At 31.8% G+C, this 22,316-nt stretch overlaps 1 protein-coding gene across 2 annotated transcripts in view; it reads right to left on the bottom strand.

Annotated features, from left to right (window-relative positions):
- The window catches only part of LOC147069140 (neuroligin-4, Y-linked-like), a 492,482-nt gene extending 470,632 nt beyond the window's left edge, over window positions 1-21,850 (bottom strand). For both annotated transcript variants that reach the window (XM_085950968.1, XM_085950969.1), the window contains exon 1: window positions 21,507-21,850. The gene's annotated coding sequence lies outside the window, so the exon portion shown is untranslated. The remainder of the gene's footprint in view (window positions 1-21,506) is intronic.
- Window positions 21,851-22,316: the final 466 nt, after the last annotated feature.

The raw sequence follows: 22,316 nt of genomic DNA, 5'->3' as shown, positions 1-22,316 counted from the left end.
ATAATACTCTTTAAGTCCTTATATCAGTGGCGAATGGTGGTGGTAGGCTATTAAGATTCGACATAAACAGTGCACACTAAGCTTTGTCAGTCATTGTTATTTGCTTCCATTCAACTAATAATACAATATGCAGATGGTGCTGGATAATTTTTAAAATTCAATTAAACTTTGCCTAAACAAAACCTTAGTATTTTAAGTATCCTATGAGCGATCTGACCAAAATATTGTACACTTTTTTATGCATATTTATTTGTTTTCGTTGAATTAAGAATATATATTATTAATACAGATACATAAACATTTATACCCTAATTCGCAAGAAAATTTTATGTAATATATTATAAAAAATCGGGTTTTAAAACTGTCCAAAGCATTTTTCAGATTTTAAGATAGTATATTATTTAAACACATATTTAAAACATCCACGGTGGCCGCGCGGCATAAGCGTTGGACTATCACGCCGTGGGTCTGAGGTTCGAATCCTGGGTCTGGCAAGTACACATATTGTTTTTCAATTTGTGTGTGAGTCAAGGTATGGACCTAATAGGTTGAGCAAGTGGCTGACATCCATTTCTCGTAAAAACAAAATCTGTTAATACAAACCTCTACCCTGTGGAGGCCCATATGATCCTATTAGGATCGGACATGGTCGAAAGAAAAAAGAAAAACTTAAGTATTATATAACTCTTTAAAGTAGTTTAGTGAATCGACTCCGCAACCCATGGCTTCGGAAACAGACGTTCTACCATTAATTAATTATTATGTAGTTTCAGGGTTTATATAGCTATATAATAATTCGTTTCAAATTAATAATAATATTAAAAATGATTACTGAGTATTTTGACGTTTTTTACAAAAAAGAAAAAAATAAACAAAATATAATAGCCGTACCTAAATTAATGTACTGGCAAGTGTGTACTTATTTAGAAAAAAATGGTAAAATCATTAAATTAGTTTCATAAATTATTCAAAACTGCTCTCATTATAACGACATTACCACTAACAACATAGCACTGCTTTAGTGTAACAAAAAAGCCAACTATGTATAGGGGAAAGTGACATTGAAGTAGACAGTTTTTTAAGTTATATTTTTATGCGCGATATAGTCACATTAAACCAGCTGATTTTTAATAGAAAACTGATTTTGAAAACAAAGAATAAAAAGCTTAACCATGTGGATTTGGACTACTAATTTTTCTATCTTTAGTAGAATTTAATTGATTTATATCCCCATATTGAAATTGGTGAAAATATCTCTTGTTATAATTTATTATTGTTTTATTTTAAGTTGTTTTCTTATCTATATCTTCAACAGGATAATACAGATTTTAATAATTACAAAAAAACCACCAGGTAAAACTTAAGTATATTATTTTACCATAATGAGTAATTTTAAAACCTTTTTTGATTAGGTTTTACTTTGAATACGCGGGCCCAGCTCATTTTTATAAAATTAACGATCTAAAGCTAGTACCAAGCGGAATTTATTTATCTGTTAGTTTTGAATTACGTAAATAATAAATTAGTATCATTTTTGTGATTTAATTAAAAAATGTGAATAACAAAGCTCTTTTCTCCATTATATTTAAATATATTTTCTATATAAACTAACAAGCAAAATGTCTTGAGAAAGACAAGTAACCGTAAATATTTGATAACATACAATTATTATACTATGTAGTGAATACCAAGTAATAGATAATAATTTTATACATTTATTTCTTTAGAACATGAATACTTTTATTTATGCTAGGTCTGAGAATTATCAATCATCCGTCGAACACACGTCTCATTCGTCACCACTCTCCCCTAATACTACGAAGTAATTAGGTAGGTACTTTAAAATAAAAGGTTGCTTTGAAATAAAACATACAGTCAAATTAGTTCATTGACGTTCACACTATGACTGTTTGCTTATGAATTCGTTTCATGTGGACAACACAAATAAGTATCTTAAAAATCGAGAGCATCAGTTACTTGTTTTCTCTAGGTATACGTTATTTTTTTTAAATACTGCTTAACTCACAGTGTAAACTTTCATATACATTTTATGATTTTCTATTTTATGTTTCTTTTTATTTATCTGATGCAATGAGCAAAGAGATGTATCTACAATGAGTTTATTATCTCTTTGGGTGAATGTGTTATCGTTCATAAAATATGCAAATTAATCTGCAAAGGTTGAAACACACCAACTGAACAGGATGATCTAAACCAAGGCCCATAATAGTCAATTCGTGAGACGAATCTGTAAAATTTAATGGTAGTGCTAGATATTGCTGACACCTACTTTCAATCCAATATTGTATTTTACTTTGGAAATTGATGTTTATTGCATTTTAAATAAATGATAATAATTTGAATAAAATAAGCAATCAAACATCTTAATTTAATGCAAACAAGTTATGATAGATGATTAAGCGTAATTTAAAATTCAATGCTACGGCCTGCATAATATAGTCAACCTTGGAAATATACCATCCTAAACATCAGCGCTGGTGAATTTCTAATTAGTATCGTTAAGTTTTTCTGCGACTGGGTTGTCTTTCAACCCTCGTAGTCCAAGTAGTGCGTAAGACAATGGCCTTTCATCCGGGGGCCTCGAGTTCAATTCTCAGTGAGGTCACATTAATATATTTAAATAATTTTCTCACATTACACTGCGGTCATAAGACCTCATGGCCTGATAGTTGTTGTGTTAATGTTGTTAAAAGAATATAATATAGAGTTATAGATTTACAAATAATTAAATATCTATTTTCTGTAGTGTCGAATTATGGCAAACTTGGTAAGGAGCTGCCCGCAATAATAAAATTCCGCATATCCGTTTTTCACTTAGTCAGTAATCCATTGACGTAAACGCCAGATATTAGCTGACTCGATTATTTCAATAAAAAGAATATTATTTTGATTGTATAAATAGCGAATAATAATTCATCGGAAATGTCACTCGAATCTAAGTATCTACTCTGTTACTATCTGAATCTCCATATCGTCCCGCACAACATGTCATTGTACCGAGATTTGGACCTCGGAACATTATCATAAGTATTGTAACAAAACTACTGTAACATAATCTTGTACCGACTATTTACGCTGCAAATAAAACTCGCTCCTGCATCCATCTTGGACTTCTTCATCATCATCCTCAATACCACGACCAACGACACGTCGACGACTCCCACAGTGATGGTGATGATCGACATAGAATCCCACAAATATATTTATATTTTTTTTATAATTTAAAAGTAAGAAAAATTACATATTATTCTGGCTGACATAAATGAGTGTTTTAGTTATATGGTGTACAACGACGAAAGTCCAGGATGGGCAGGGTTTATAAAAAAAACTGTTTTTAGTATGTAAGAAATTTTAGTTCTTCGGATAGCATTGCGTCGTCGCGCTTGCAAAATCCGCTATGTAATAAAGCACAACTTTTCAGGAGAAGGAAAAAACTGATTTATTCAACAACGCCTCACGTTTTTTACAAAGCAAATAAACTGAAAATTAGATAATTAATTCGGATTCAGTATAAATGATATTTTATAATACAATATTCAATTCAATTCATTTATTGTTTTAACATATTGTGGACATTACAAATTATAAGTTTAAGACGTTCACAACATGACAATTAGGAACAAAGATATATAAATATAACAGTATTACATAAAAAAAGAGATATATCAGTAGATGAATTAGCTAGGTACAAGGAAGTACACCGGATGAGTTAAGCAGACCCTATTTTAAGATTTTATAAGACAACATCCACCTAAACTCATTCTCACGTAGGTGGAATATATCAACACCCGAAGCAATTTCGTTGAACATAGTTATCACTCTCCCAATTGGCATTACCAGTGGCAGGTTGGTTCTGCACCTTGGGAGAATAAACAACTGGTGGTCTCTATTTCTAAGATAGTTATCAGGGACACACAGGTCAACACTGCCCAGAATGGCAGAGTTCTCATTTATACCTTGTATAAGTCACACTTTAGTCGTAATAATTTTTTTGTGGATAAAATGCACATAGCTTGTTTTATTTGGGTCTTTAAATCCGTTTTGTGGTTGAGGCAGCACATAGCGGATTTAAATTAATGCGTATTTTAGACATAGCGGATTCTACCCCGGGTAAAAAATGATAATTGCGTAATTTAATGATATAATTTTTATGCAAAAAACATCTTTAACCAAGCCAATAGTCTGTATCGAACAAACCTTTATCTTCCCAGCCAAAATTTGACATATAAATAAGTAATAATTATCGAGTGAAGGGGAAATAAAAATATCCAGAGTAGGATGGATGAATAATTAAACAATTTTATTATAAGAAAGTTACATAAGATTAAAATAAACAGTTGTATAACTTACCTACCTACCGGGCTTTTAAAATTTACACTCTTCTTTAAGTAAACACAAATGATTGTGCAATGTAATTTAATTTTACACTTTTTTATTGCTTAAATATTATTTGTCGACAAACATAAATAATCCGCTATGTGCACTAGCGCTGGTAGTAAAAGGCGCATTCTGAAGCAAAGGTCAGTGCAAACTCCGTTATGTGTCATTAACAGGCGCAATTATTAGTAACTTTTTTACTTTTAAATGCAATATGTGACCGGAATATTCATAGCGTATTTTGCAAGCCATTTTTTAAGTGAAAATACATAGCTTATTTTGCATTTTTCTAAACTAGCGTTGATATTAGAAAACGGGTTTTACAGGCCTATCCGTCGAGTCTTGTTCTATCACATAGCGTAAAAATGTAAAAACGTAAAAAAAATGTTTGTCGGATTTTGCAGGCGCAACGACGATTGGTAGAATAATGTGGGTTAGAATATTACATAATCCCTTCACCTTGATTAACGCACCAGGAACCTAATAAAAAAATACTATTTTTCTCGGTCCGTAATAACATTTGACTTGCGTTATTTTGCCGTGACTTCAATTTTCAATTACTTTCGCGTGCTGTAAAAATCGCGTAAAACCGTCGGCAAATTATTTTTTTCTAGCACACAAGAAACAAAAAAAAATCCCGATTCCAATTTCCTTGCGCAAACTATCGCGATACAAAGGCGCTTTGCAAACATACGAAATTATATATTTTTTCTCTTTCGTGAAATCGTTTCGCCGTGGCAATATCATATTATTTTTTTTTTCACTTTTGTATTTTGAAATAGTGAGCTTTTGGTGCGGATACGTAAAATACCTATGGAGGGCGCGCACACAAAGGGCGGTCCGGATCGTATTAGGATTAGACAGTGTGTAAACATTTTTTTTTGTAAAATTACTACATAATTTTCACCTATACAGCCATTGTTTAAAAGTAGAACTACTTCATTCTTTTTTCAAAACTATTCAAGATACAGTACTCTCTCAGTAATCCGCCAGCCCAAAAACCAAACAAGGGTCCAATTAGTGAAAGGGGCGGATTATAGTGCATACATACATAATATGATAAAAATTAAAACAGGTGTTTCGTAAAAATAGTTTTTTTGAGAAAAATGTACTAGCAAATTACGGTTATATTTAGAATCAAAATCAAGTACTTACTTACGAAATTTTATATATTTATAAACTAAGGGTCATATGCATGAGATTCCTAAATATTTTATAGGCTAAATACTGCTCATCTGTATGCACGATTGCAAATGTAATCCGTTGGTTAGGTTAGATTATTGTTGTTTTTATTTAATAAAACGCAATTTTTTTATAGTACTTATTCCACTTTAATTAATATATTAGCACCGGTTTTGTCCGCCTCAGTGGGACATTTTCAACAAATAAAAAAACAACAATACAATGCAGTTGCACCATGAATTGATAAACATAATATAAATATAAACATAAATTGACAAAATAAAAGAAATTAGGTTAGATTAGGTTAGGAATAATTAATGAATGAATGAAATGAATAAACAGCACGACTATGAACTGTTTTTAAAGTTTGCAAATGTTTTACAGAGTCTACAAAATGAACGAGGACCTCAAGCAACCGTTTATTGTAATGAATGCGTAATTGAAATGATATTTGAATGTGGCATATAAAGCAGCCATTTTGAATGACGTATGACGTCAGGTTGCTTACGTCACAAACAGTGCTATACGCTATATGGTGGAAAATCGGTTAAGTAGCTTATAAAAAATTTCGGTATCTCATACATACGGCCTTAAATTTATTAATAAGATATTAAACAGTAAATCACTTGACACAACCATTTGTTCAGTAAGGCAGATATTCTTGAATGGCTTAGGATTCCTGGCTTTCGCTATTACCAAAAACTTCAGTTTGTGTATCCCGGTTGCATTGGAGCACGGCATAATTAATTGTGATGCAGTCCTTGGGCACTTTCCTCCCTGGTACATTACTTTCTTCGCGATGAATGTACGTTTTACGGAGGAAAAGTTTCCAAAACAAACCCGTCTCATCTGCGTTGTATACTTGTACGCGGCGGACTACTGAATTTGACAATCGAATACCGGCAAATTATAGAGCTTGATTTTGTGCTTTCAACTCATTGATATACTACTGGATGAATCATATGCTTCTTAAAATGACGCCCGATTTTCAGCGACTCAGTCAGTGTTAAAACTTACTGTTTTAATATCAGCGGACTTAACTCGATATAAGCTCACTTAATATTTGTCTCGAAAACAACCTGGCAATAATTATGAGTAAGCCTGGTCTAGCTTGCATCTTACTCTAACTAATAGTCAGCGCATGACGACTTGCTCTGTCCGCTCAGACATGAATTTTTGGTAGCTTGCAAGCTTTGGGTTGCAGATACCCTTAGGGTCACTATTCCAAGAACGCAAATTTAGTTTTACAGCCAAGGCAATACGAGTGAAATTCGGGAATCCATGTTAACGGTCTTAACGCATTATACCTATAGAATACCTAAGGAAATATAATAAGACGACATTCGTAATATCTTCTTTTGTGGTACATTTTTAAAATGACTCTTGCATGGGAACTCCTCATCTAGTAGTATATCAATGTTTAACTATTAAAAATAACGGCGGATTATAGTAGTTGTCTAATAATCGAGCGGCGGATTACTGAAAATGTATTATATATTGTATTGCAATTACTGAGATGGCCTTGTAACAAAAGCTTAGTGCAAAGATATTGTATGTCCAGTTTTTGTCGAAATTGAGTTAATATACACAAAATGTTCATTTGATTCATATCCTAGCTGTAAAAATATTATACGTTCAAATATAATATTTGAAAAGATACCGTAATATTCAAATACACAATATTATTATGTCCATTTTTCATGCATCTCAAATGTTAAGCTTCGGTTTTCTCAAAACATACTAAACTGGACATACAATACCTTTGCACTAAGCCATCGAACATGATCGAGGCAACCAATTAACTGGGAGAAAAACCCGCGTATCGCTTTTTTACGAATAACTAACAGGTTAACCGGCTTAAATCGACAAATAAGTAAAGTATATTGCTAATTTAAATATTATGTATTTTTATTTACACCTATATTGTACGCGTTACAGGTCTCATATAGTGGAATACGTGGACGTAGCGAAGGACTGAAAGAAATAGCGCGACCTTGTACTTGCTCTATGCCCCAATGCTGGGACGTGACAGGTTGAAGTAAATATGCTTAATTAATATTTAAAGTAATTTCCGCATATAAACGCTCATTAATACTTTCACGATATTCTAATAATACATACGTCCAAATAACAATCTTATTGTCTAGTGCGTACGGAGCTGACTTTTCATCCACGGACTCCGGATTCGATTTCCGTTTATGCCACATTTTATATTTAAGTTATTTTCTCATTGTCTAGATGTTTGTCATTGTTTCATCTATAATACTAACTAGTAACTACACTATTGTTATATTTCCTACAACGGGCGAGCGGTTTACACGTCAGTTAATAATATCGTGGATTCCAAGTTCGAATTCTGGGTCTGGAAAATACACACATTGTTTTTCGATTTATGTTTCGAGTCAGCGTATAGATTTAATAGTTTGAGCAAGTGACTTAACCCCATTTCTCGTAAACCAAAAATCTGTTAATACAAACCTCCATCATATGGATGCCCATAGGTAATAATATGTTCCAATTAGGATCGGATATCATCAAAAGAAGAAGAAATGTTATTCGGCCCCATGGCTTGGTGTAGCTATAAAAATAATAATATATTATAATATGAATCAGTATATATAATATACTCTCACAAGACCCGAAAGAGCTCCAAGGTAGAATGCAAGAACTCGCGGATGTCAGTCAAACGGTCGGTCTAAAGATAATTGTCTCAAAGACAAAAGTGATGAGAAACTGTTTTTCGGACCCTGCGATTATCTGTATTTCTGGCACCCAACTCGAGCAAGTCAGCAGCTACGTCTATCTCGGACAGCAGGTATCCATAGACGGAAGCATGCACGATGAAATTGCTCGAAGAACAAAGCTGGGATGGAGTGCTTTTGGACGTCTAAATAGTATCTTCAAGAGTGACCTACCATTATGCCTTAAGCGTATGGTGTTCAACCAATGTGTGCTACCCGTGTTCACGTATGGCTGCGAGACGTGGACCCTCAACACGAAGGATGTCCAAAGGTTAAAAGTCACACAGCGAGGCATGGAGAGGTGCATGTTGGGTATCACGCGAAAGGACCGTAAGAGAAACGAATGGGTTAGGAAGCAGACAAGCGTACGCGATGTAATAGACGTTGCCATAAGTTGAAATGAAGATGGGCGGGGCACATTGCTCGCCGAAAGGACGGCCGCTGGACAAATGCCGTCATCCAATGGTACCCAATGGGTACGAAACGGCCACAGGGTCGCCCTAAAAGCCGCTGGATTGACGAACTGGTAAAGTTCGGCGGAAATACGTGGCAGCGAACGACACAGGACCGAGAGAGTTGGAGAAAGCTTGGGGAGGCCTTCATCCTGCAGTGGATTGACCCCGGCTGATGATGATGATATATAAATTTACCATCAGGTTAAGTGGATTGGTATTATAGTTAATGCTTTACCGACCGTTAGTGAGAAAAGCTTGTCAATCAGCAGTCAAATCAAAGAACATTTATTATTATTATGATCAACATCGTAATATTATCAACAAGGTGATTTAAAATAAAATTTTTCCTACAGTCGATGGTCCACAGTAAAATAGTGTTCTTAAAAACCACGAATCAGCCAGTGTTTACAATCCAGAGACAATACCAGTTATTAGTACCCGTGCACCCTCATGCCTACCATTACTTACAACTATACAGTCCACTCATAGTAATTACATCTACCTTATATTTTAAAAGTTGTCAATATCAACAATTGAATAAAACTTGAATCAATAAAAACTCTGTTTGATTTTCATGTATTTTTTCTTTCACTTTGACATTATAATAATGGCTGTATTTTATTTATTCATAAAGTAAAGTCAAATTTTGTTTCAAAAAAACTTAATATTGCTCAGAATTTCAGTGTAATATAATCGTTATATACCTATACAAATATATTTTTTTTTTATTAAAATATGTACATAAATGTCGACTTTATTGAACTTTGAATAAATTCTCTTACTTTGTATTTTTTTTCATACCTGATTTTATCATTACAATTTTAATATCATCACCAATAATATGTAAAAGCTTATAAGTAGGTACACAATTTTTCCTAAATAAGTTTTGTATTAATTATTTTTAATCATTTTTACAATTATGTCTTCAAAGTAACGATCTTTATTTTTTTCTTTTACCTATTATCTATTTAAATTGATATTTATTATACACATACAAGCTTTAAATTCTAATGTATATATTTTTTTCACACTCGTCAAGCGGCTAACATGTCGGCTTATAATGCTGTGGATCGCAGGTTTGAATCGTGGGTCTGATAAATTTACATTTAGTTTTTCAATGAGTGATGGAGTCAAGCTATGGATGTAAGGTTGAGCGAGTGGCTAACATATTACATTTCTCGTAACAACAAAAATCTGTTAATATAAACCTCAACTCTGTGGTAGCTGAATGCAGAACTATTTTAACTCACATTTTAAATATTTTGCATAAGAGTTTTTTCAAACAGCCTACTTTCATTATTTATTATTTATATATTATATAAGTTTGACTATGTGATATTTTTAAAATTGGACGTGGTAAAATTAATATTATATTATGTATAAGTTAATTATCAACTTAGGGTACCTACTTAATTATTACTATTAATTACAATTACAATGTATAGATATCACTAGTGTGGTGTTCGATGTGTAGGTAGAGGATGATGATAATGAAGTCTGTGATGTAGCAGGGTGAGATTTATTAGCAGCGTATCGGTACAATAGTATATTATACATGATAGTTACGAGCTAAGTACTTGATTCGAGTGACATCTAGATAAATTATTCTTCGTTATTTATACACTAAAAAGTAATACATTAACATTAAATTCTGTTACATAATCATATTGAACTAAATATAGAGTCAGCGTTTTAAATTGAGTAGCGAAATGAAATATTATTTGTTATTACAGTTGTACGAAAATATGATACTATAAAAAATGATTATTCAGCTAATACACCGTAATGATTTATAATGTGCTGTGATATGTAATAATATACCGTATTTAATGTCGCCAAACAACTTGCTGATTTAGCTAAGATTGTTTGCTGGAAATGGATTCGCTGGGAATATATTACTGCAGAGCATTTTGATATAATAGATATTTGATTGTTTATTATTCTGCAGCTACATATAGTTAATACGAGTTAGTTTGTGAGGTGTTTTGGGGGTTTTTAAATACTTGAATCTGTTTTCAGAGAATTTTAGCAAAACGTTTGAGACAGATTTTCCTTGGATTGGGTACGCAAAACTCTATAATATTATGTTTGATATATGACTTACAAAGAGAATTATACCCTGGAAATATTTGTAGTACCTTTTCAGATCGAAGGTCGAAAAGAAAGAGCTTTTTCGACAAGGATGAACTAAATCATGTCAAGATTGATATTATAGTCAAGCGATGAAGAAAGATTTCTGTGCATCTATTCTATACAGAATACTGCTGTCGGCTGCTTCGAGGGTTGTTTATCATATTTATTGAGGTATATAATAATTGTTACAATAAATTAGCCGTCAAAACAGTCAAAACTGTCTTTCTCGCTCTAAAAGTTAGCAAAGTCGAGAGAGGTTAGTTAAAACATAGCACTTATTTATGTATTTATTTATTTTTTTAAGAATACAAAACATTGTGGACATAACAAATCTAAATTCAAAACGTACACAACATTACAACAGCTTTATTATAACAAATATTATAATATAGAATATAATAATAATAACAGAAAAACAAATTAAACCAAAACATACTTAAGTACAATTTAATACAGAAAAATAAAAATTTTAAAACAAAAAACATACAACTTTTTACAGAAAAATAAAGTTTCAAAAACAAAATGCAAAATAAATCACTGAAAATATCTTTGTCTTTAGGAAGCGCATTTACTAATCTTGCACCCCTCGCTAATGGTGCCGATAGGCTTGACACGAGGAAACGGTTCCGATCCAGAATAAATCATGGCTACGACCACGTAGGTAATTGGCAGGCGCATGTAAATTAAATTTTATTAGGACACCAGGATTTGAAACCATCCCTCGCGCTAACAAGCAAAAGTGTTTCAAGAAAAGAAGAGAGATTCAAGAGAGTAAAAAGTAAGCATGCCTTGCAGAAAGGCAGTCGGAAAATAATCGTAAATATAATAATATAAATTATCGTAACAATAACAACTGACTTATTATAAAAAATATAATACTTCAATACAGACACATGAAAAACTACCCTCGATACTACCGCTGTTAGCAGCCGATAGCAATATTGTTTATAGAATATATGCGCTGATTGTCAAATCATACATGTCATTATATTCACTCATATATACATAATATTATGTATATAATTAACCTTAATATTTTTTTTAGATTCCCTTTTATTATGTATTTAAGTTTAATTTTACATAATTTTTTCTACAATACGGTATATCCATATATAGGCTAGTTACTGGAAATTTGCTCGCTTTCATATTATACTTACCTAAGTTACGTTCTTTTACAAAGTGAAAAAATATGTTCCACCTTACTTCCGTCAAACTTTTCCCGCGTAATTGGTACATTAGCCAACATGGAAAGGTTGTTGACGAATCTCCATGGTAACCGAGATCTCTTGTTATATCGGTGATTTATAGATTTTTTAGTACAATGTTATTTTCTCTGCGAATGATATTATTATTAAAATACCTACGCTTTCAATGCGCAGGCAAACAAATAAACAGAGCAGGTGTGATTGATTGATAAAATATTGAACGGAAATTTATTCCCAAGAAATGTACAGATACACAAACAGCTACTTAACATTTTTAGAAACATACAATATTCTGAAAGGGCTTTGTTACCTATGGAATCTTTTCACAAAGTATTTTTTTGTTATAGATATTATCAATAACACCAAATATTTAGACAACAAATATCATCATTATTAACCGTGATCAATACACTGCTAGATCAAGGATCCTTCTAACTTTTCATATTCATTTTGATCCTTAGTTGTATTTTTTTTTTAAATCTACTCGAATGATAACATTAATCGTTGTTTTATGATTAATGATATAACTCAAACCGAAAAATTAGACGCTGGTATGTCTTAGTCATCAGATTGATTTAAGGCAGGTTGCAATAATTAAAAAACTATTGCGGAGAACGGTGTTTACACATTTGAAAATAAATCTGGAAGTTATCTATAGTTCGAAAAATATAGTCTGAGTAATTCAGACAACAGGCTGTACACAATATTATATAAAAGGCTTTTGCAATGGTCTTATATTTGACATAAAGATAGTACCATATTATTATGTAACTATCACGAATAATCTCATAACTCTCTAGGTAGGTATAATATGTCAACGATTCTTAAAGTTAATTTGAATATGGACCAGTAAACTTTTCAACTAACTCTGTTTACTTGGACGCTCTAGATCTGACTTATTTTTATACAGCAACTGAAGTTTATGTATTATTCGTCTACCTTACATATTATTATAAAACTACCCTTGTAACAACATAACATTATTATCAACTAGGGTTAATCCATTGCTGGATCAAAGCTTCCAATAGCTTCTTCCACTAGTCTCTATACTTTGTACTTTACTGCCACGTACATCCAACGATATTTATAAGTTTGTCTATCCTTCGCGTTTTAAGGTATCTTTGTAGTTGTAAAGTGCCCGTTAGGTACTAGATATTACAGCATTTGTCCAGCAGTTGTACACTCAATGAGAAGATAATAAATCCGGTTCATTGCTATATCAACTTGGCGACCTCTTGTGAATCGTAAAAAAATGGATGTACGAGGGTGGGTCAATAATTCCTTAGAAAAAAGCATTAAAACAGTTTTTATTTTTGTATTTTTTTTTTATTTCTCAACATAATCTCCTTGGAGCTCAATACACTTGGTTAGACGTTTCTCAATTTTTTTTAAACCGTCAGAAAAATAAGTTTTCGGAAGGTCCTCAAAATAAGCATTTGTCCGATCGATGACTTCTTCATTTGAAAAAAAACGTTGTGCACTTAGCCATTTTTTTAAGTTTGGGAAAAGGAAAAAGTCACTGGGGGCTAAATCTGGCAAATACGGTGGGTGGTCGACCAATTCGAACTTAAATTCTTCAATTTTAGCCATTGATCGTAAACATGTGTGAACACGGGCATTGTCCTGATGAAAGAGGATTTTTTTCCTGTTTAAATGAGGCCGTTTTTCTTCAATTTTGTTTTTTAGCTGGTCCAATAAAGATGCATAATAATCCCCTGTTATTGTTTTTCCTTTTTCCAAATAGTCAACGAAAATAATTCCACGTGCATCCCAAAATACAGTAGCCATAACCTTACCAGCTGATTTTACGGTTTTCGCCTTCTTTGGACATGGTTCGCCTTTCGCAATCCACTGCTTTGACTGTTCTTTCGTCTCGGGAGTATAGTGGTGTATCCATGTTTCATCTACAGTCAGAAAGCGACGAAAAAATTCATCCGGATTGCGTTGCATGAGCGACAACAGGGCTTTAGAGGTCACCACCCTATTGCGTTTATTGTCGACTGTGAGCAAACGCGGCGCCCATCTTGCAGAAATTTTTTTCATGCCCAATTTGTCATGTAAAATAGAAATGACGCTACCTTTTGAGATCCCTGTAACCTCAATTATCTCACTCAACCTTAATCTTTGGTCACTTAACACCATATCGTGGATTTTATTGATCATTTCTGGTGTAGTCACCTCTACAGGACGTTCTGAGCGTGGTTCATCCTTTGTTGATGTACGACCACGTTTAAATTCATTTAACCAGTTATAAATAGTTGCAAGTGAAGGAGCAGATATGCCGTGAACTAAATCCAACTCATTTTTTATTTCCTTTGCTGTTAACCCTTTTATATTAAAATGTTTAATAACAGCTCTAAACTCAATTTTCTCCATTTTCCATTTTTCCATTTTCCACAAGCAAATTTTTTTTTTAAATGTACGAGAAACACACAACAACCCGACCAATCTGATTGAATCTTCGCAGCATACTGAATCGGTAGTGCCGCTGCATGAAAACAAACCGCTTACAGTACTAGTCGCGCCACCTGTCGGCTTTTCTAAGGACTTATTGACCCACCCTCGTATTATTACACAGGTTAAAAATAAAAGGGCTGAAATATTGACAGTTTGTACGACTAACTTATCGTAATAATTAAACGTCTCAATACATAGATATGATAAGTGATAATATTCGTAGTGATCAATGACCTCGGGCATTGTCAACATTATTTCAACATTGTAATAATTAGCAAATTATTTAAACTATCGCATAATAGTCACATCTATAGTCAGCAGCAGTCAGTCTACATGCTTGTCATCGAAGTGCAATAATGCAGAGACCAGCAGATTTCTTAATAATTGCAAACTTCATCAACAATGGCTCGCAATTTAAAGAATATTCATGCATATAATTAACAGGTAATAGTTGATGAGTTGCTCAGTCTAAATACCTATTAGTATCAATCATAACCTCCGTCCGATCAGTAAGTTTCGTTTAAGTCGTTCCTGTCACACGAGTCCGGACCTCGGGACAATATCATAAGTATTGTAACATAACGCTCTTGTAACATACTCTTGTACGCTGCAAATAAAACTCGCTCCTGCATCCATCGGAGCAACCACCACCAAATCTCGACTTCGTATGTCTCCTCCTGACGACTCTCTATCTACACCTCCTGATCATCCCCAAACACCGCAGTCTCGTCCTTCAACCACGAAACCTCGCGAAATATTTATCACTTTAGCCGTCGATAGCCGCCTTGTATATAGAATAGCTACACTGGCCTGTTTTTAGAAAGCGTCCAAAATGTAGTAATAATTCGTTTGTCTTACTCAATTATAAAACTAACTTAATTCACAAGTTAATAATTTATAATGAACGAAAATATTTACCCTAATCTTCAGCATTTTGCCCAACTGTTTGCCTTATTTGGCAAACATTAAACATTTTACCTACGACGCATGTCATTATCTATTCACAAAGCAAATTGGCATCATTTTACTGGGCATTATTAAATAAACGTAATGTAGATTTAGAAATGAAAATGTCTTTAGGACCATTAAGCGTCGCTGGCAATATAACAAACTTTTCTCCATTAGAATAAGCAAACAACCTCCTGTGAAGGGGGATGGATAATTCAGTACAATATTTGCAAACAGTTTGACACCTTATATATTCATTAAAATAAACACTAAAGAAAGCATACATAATTTTGAAAACACTTCTGAAAAAATAAGTTATAACTAGGCATTCCAATCCCGCGATCCCGAGCTATTTTCGATACCTATGAATCCCAGGATTGATAAACATACTCCCAAAAATTTAGGGATTGATTTTTTTATCAATTTTTATGGAAAATAAAATAAAAACGAAAATGTAACAGAAATAATACTTTTAATAACAAATAACTACATTAGAAATATACTGACTTTGAATGAAATTTGATTTATACCCATGTGTAAGTTGCCAAGTCATTTTATTTTTTCACATAAATTAATAAAAATGAGAAAGATTGGAAAAAACAATGCTTAGCCACTATTAACAAAGTAATTCCACCATGATCTCATACGTTTTACGGCAGTTTCATATATGGCTGACTAATTAGATTTATGAAGCGGAAAGGCCATAAGTACACCATGATTTGCTTTAATATTTTAAATCTCGCTAACGTCTTTACTATCAGAAACAGCAATCTCATATTAAATTCACATTATTATTTACATTACAATGTTATTTACTCCATTAAACTTATGTATTTTTTAGATTGAACGCATACAAAATTAACAACAAATGTCTTAAATAATATATATTATACTAGATTTATTTTTGACCGATTTTATATTAACAGTAAATATAATTTTTTTATATTGACATTGGAAAAAATGCCAATCCCGGGATTGTCAAATTGTAATCCCGAAATTCCCGGATCAGAATTTTAGCTCGGGATTGGATTCCCTAATTATAACCAATAGAAAAAAACCTTTATCTCTCGGGTATCACGCCCACGCACATTAACCACAATGCTAAAGGAGTCATACTTAATTACGGCAAATTTTAACTAATGACTTTTAATACTCACTGAAGCGCTTTCTAAATTGAGCTACTTATTATTATATTATGTAAAGTGTTTTCAAAATTATGCATGTTCAATAATTAGAATGTTATATTCTTAAAGCATGTGAATTATTCGTTGAATAAAAAAAATAGGTGATTTCTAATAGAAAAGACTTTAGACTGCGCAATAATAATTATAATTGAATGAGAAAATCGACTTACAAAAAATTATTTTACTGCAATAATTTACTACTACATATTAAATAATATTGATTGATACTTTCATTGAATACGTGTTATCAATGCCGAAAGGTGTAACCCGGGGAATAAAAAAAAACTCAAATGGAATAGTACAAAACTCAAATCAATAATTATGATTTTTTTAAACTATTTTTTTATTTAAGAATGAAACATTCTTTTTATTGAACATACATAATTTTAGAACACTTATGAGAAATATACCTATAACCGATAGAAAAAAATAATATTTGAACACCCAGCATTGCATTCACCACTATGCTAATTGCACCGAATATTGACTTAAGACTCCAAGATTTTTTGTTGTAACTTAAACCTGATAATAATTTAATTAACTATTTTTTTATTCAAATGAATAATTCTCAAGATTTAAGAATGTAGCATTCTTTTTGTTGAATATTCATGATTTAAAAACACTTCTGAAATATTTAACCAATAGAAAAAAATCTTTTTTTTTTAAACACGACACCCAGCAGGTTTGAACCTGCGTCTCTCGGGATTCGCGCCCACGTGCATTGGCCACTTTGTTATATGAATTGTATCTAATTGCGACGAATTTTAACTGATGGTTCTTACAATACTCTCTGAAACGCTTTCTAATATGCGTTACTATTGGCAATCGGCTTTTGTATTTTTTAATCAAAGTAGGTATTAACTATCCTAATTACTAACATACATCACGGATCACTCCAAATTTTTTTTCTTGTAACTTACTTGAACTTGCCAATAAATAATTTAATTATGTATTTTTTTAAATTAAAGGACTGATTCACAAAATTTATGAATGTAACATTCTACACAATACAAATACATTCAAATGTGCTTTGACATGACTTAAAGTTGAGAGTGGGTACCCATGGGAGAGAGGACCACGTAGGTCGTAGAGTATTCAATTCAATTTATTTATTTTTAACGTACTGTGTACATTACAAATTATATGTTGAAGACGTTCACAACATGACATTTAGAAACAAAGAAATATAAAACAGTATTACATAAAAAAAGAGATAGATCAGTATTATAGAGATAGATAGTAAGTTATAAAACAGTAGAGTATAAATACAAAAAATATAAATTAGATAGGTATAAGGAAATACACCGGATGAGTTAAGCGGACCCTATTTTAATAATTTATAAAACAACGTCCACATGTACTCATCCTCACGTAGGTGGAATATATCAACACCTGAAGCAATTTCGTTGAACATAGTTATCGCCCTCCCAATTGGCATTACCAGTGGCAGGTTAGTTCTGCACCTTGGGCGAATAAACAACTGATGCTCTGTATCTCTAAGATAGTTATGGTATATGTATCTATAGTATATGCTTCATTACTTTTTACTCCGGCGCTAGGATGAAAATAATGCAAAATTTTCTACAAAATATATTTAAAACATTTATTATGTAGTAAATTTTACGTCCATATGTCTGGCTCGATCCATAATAATATGCTGAATAAGTCAAAATCACACATGACTCTTTTGACGAACTGTCATGGACATATACACAGGAGACGTCGCTGGCCGGTATTTTCCGACTTATGGAAATTAATGTTCGGAAAATAATAAAAATTCGTGATACGAATCATAAACGGTCACCGTCGTTCACTACGTGAAGAAAAATGAATAAAATCAAAACCCACTGTGTGCTTAGTAACGGACTAAATATACATAACGTCAAAACTTGATAATTACACGTATTTTTGTATATAAGTTGAAGGGACTATATGACGTATAGTTGTATTAGAATATACAAACAAAATTCAATACATGCTAGTGGCGAGGGGTAAATGTACGCTGTTAAAATCCGACATAATAACTAATGCACACTAAAATTTGTCAGTCATATTAATTTGTTTGTTTTCATTAAGGCGATACTTCAGTGAAATGGCAAATAATTTTCAACTATAGGCGCGACAAAATTTTAGACTCGCTGGCAGTCTGAGAGCAAACGTCGAGGTGTCAATACGTAAATTTGTTTCGTGATATTAATTCTTAAATTGTGTAAAAAAAAAACGTTACCCATTTACTATAAACAGAACATTAAATGGACGCATGTCGGATATATATGACAAATTATATTTCGGTCGGCATGCGTCATTTGCACCCGCGACCCGCAATCCGCGCATCGCCTAGCCACGATCTTTTTAGACCGTGCTTCAACTGAGGTATAGCCTTAAACTAAGAATACAAATAAAATTTCAGGAGATGATTTTTATACAAAAATACTCAGACATAATTTTGCAAATAAATAGGTTACTATATTACAGATTATCTACCTAAATTTTAATATAAATTTCAGAGCCTATTTGCCCTCAATGGTAGAGCGGCTTACGCGTCGGTTTATAATGTTGTGGGTCCCAGGTCCCCGAATCTTGGGTCTGGTAAATACACATTTTTTTCAATGTGTGTTTAGAGTCACAGTATGGACCTAAGATTGCAGAAACACGGCCATTGCAGTGAACGTGCGTAGACGTGGATTGACGCTAGGTTTTATTTGTTTCCAATTGCATCCGATTAGAATCAAATAAGACCTACGTTGACTGCAATGCCGTGTGTCTGCAACCTAATAGGTTGAGCAAGTAATAACATAAATTTATCATTAAAAAAATCTGTTAATACATTAATATCCACTCTATAGACGCCCATATTAGGGTCTGACATGATTTATTTTTAAACCTCAAAATTGTGCTGTGATTTATATTATTCAGAGAAAATTTTTTTTTTTTTTAAATTAACTATTTCTTTTATTCAACGAATAATTCACAAGATTTAAGAATGCACCATTCTATTTATTGAATTCACATAATTTTGAAAAACACTTCTGAGAAAATATATTGTACTTAACCAATAGAAAAAATCGTTTGAAAAAAGTAAGACACCTGGAAGAAAATTATAATATATATTTTTCTCAGAAGTGTTTTTAAAAATTATATATTATGTTCGAAAATGATAAATTTTATTTTATTTTCATGGTAAAGTTCTTTTTGAATTTAATATACACTGACTTTCAGGCATATCTACGTTTTTTAATTGAATGAAAACTATTTCAAATAATAGGTATATCATATTATCAAAATGCAACTTAAATTGTATATTATAATATATTATTATCATTGTATAACTTCAGTTATGGAGCTGTATTGCTATATTATTATCCTTTAAGGTGCGGGATTAACATCCCTTAATTGAAATAAATAAGATGTGACATCTTAACGTGTTTTACTGCGGAAATCATGGTCATAAATCAGTCTTTATGAAATCTTATTCCGAAGAGTATTAGTGATATAATATTATATAAAAATCAGTTAGGCTTGTATCACTGGCATGAATGTCTACTTAAGTGATCTTAGCAAAGGGGACTTTTAGGGCGTAGATACGAGCAACCTATAAAGTTGCCTAGTTTTTAATAGGTACATAATGTTTAACGCAGTGATTATTTTATGTATAAATAGAATAAAAAATGTGTAATAAAATATGTAGGTAGTTAAATTATAGAGTATAATAATATCGAAGCCTTATTGTTTAACTTTACTATAATTTAACGCTATTTAATCTAATTATTATAGAATTAAATAAAAAATAATTTAAAAATAGATATGTTATAATAATTTATAATATTGAATCGTAAATTGTATTGATTACTTTATACACTCCTTAAATTGTACATAAAAATCACCGTTTTAAAGTTAGGCACTATACATTATAATATTCCCTAAAAAAACGTAATTTAGTAGTTTATTTTTAAAGAAGCTTCATGTTCTTTAAATATTTTTTTAAATATAGACTTACATTAAAATAATTCAACCCTTATGATTTTTTAACCTTATTCTCCTAAATAATATTCAAAAAATTAAATAGTAAAATATTTAAACCTTTTTTGTGTAAGTATTAGATATTTTACCCACAATATTATTACAATGACTAACCCTATAGATAGATACTAGGTTTAAAATTTAATACTATTATTAAACTATATATAGTAAAATAAAGTAAAGTTTTTGTTAGAGTTTAGTCGAAATAGCAATATCTAAAGTAAATAAAATCATTTATTTATAAGATACCTTATTTGTATGGAATCAGATTTTTTGCACCTCGGGTATACGGTTTAATTAGATATTGTAAATATCCAGTACTTTTTTTAAAATTAATAATAATGTTGGACAATATTTGTAAAAAAAAAAAACAAGATATAACAAGGACGCCTCAATCATTGAATTCAAAAAAAAATATTTTAATACCAACCTACTAATATTAAATTGATTTTATAATACTTGTTATTTATTAACTAATTCAAATATATTTATATTTCATTATAGATCTGCATTTTCTATCAGTAAGTATTCAATTGTAAATAAATTTAAGCTACATCTTCTTTAGTAAAGTAATACTGTTTAAATAGTAATGATTTTAGACTTAAAATGTAATTTAATTGCTGTATAAATTATTAATATAATATTGTAGAAATAAATAACCGTAGTGTATTTTTGTAAGTGACCCAGTTCTGAAGAAAATAGGTCCACCTGAAGAAAATTCCATACCTACATAAATCACAACAGTTCTTATTTCATAAAAACAGAAATAATTTAAATACTAACCGGTATATCTGACGTAGTAATACCAACCAACTCTCTATTACATAAGCTCCCACCGAGAGTCACATTAAATCCCCACTATAATAACAAACTCATTAACATATAATTATCACTGCACCTTTACATTACAACGTTAGTCACTGAGAATTTGGACGCATGTCACTTGCAATTTCGCAGCACTATTTAGCCACACGCGTCGAAAGCGCACTGAACAACTCGCACCAGGGTACCTCCCACCAAAATAATATCGTATTTGATCACTATAGTATAATATACGTCAGATATTAGCGGCAGATTGGGGTAAACGGAGCTACGCGACCACGTCGGACGACAGCCTCTAATGCACTGGCCGTATCGTATAGCCTACGTAAAGCGGAGAGCAGAGTTTGGAATTGTAAAGGAACTTACAAGGGGTGAGTAAAGCTTATTTATTTAATATTTAGAAAACAGTATTATGATACTTTCCATTGAAAAAAGATCAATGGTAAACGTAAAAAATTACGACGCTGCATTTCGTGGTTTAAGAAATTCCGTTATGTGTACGAGTTCAGTTCCATCAAACTATTTTTGATAGCAGATGATAAAACAAAGATTAACCTGATGGTGGCAATAAATTTCACCTGCTTGACACATAGCTAACTGTAAAATAGTTTACTTTACTTTACAGAAAATTTATTTTTATTTTTAAACATAAGGGAAAACGAAAATTACTTATATCAGCTAGTTCACCTTATGACTACCAGCCAATTTTTACTGGGTGGGCATATTTTGTGGGCCAGTTATTTTTTAAATAAAATAAATCCCTTAAAAATA

Source organism: Rhyacophila brunnea, unplaced genomic scaffold (genome assembly GCF_057557595.1).
Source record: "Rhyacophila brunnea isolate RB1 unplaced genomic scaffold, BYU_Rbru_1.0 scaffold_24, whole genome shotgun sequence".
NCBI lineage: Eukaryota > Metazoa > Arthropoda > Insecta > Trichoptera > Rhyacophilidae > Rhyacophila > Rhyacophila brunnea.
This window is presented reverse-complemented; position numbering and strand designations above follow the sequence as displayed.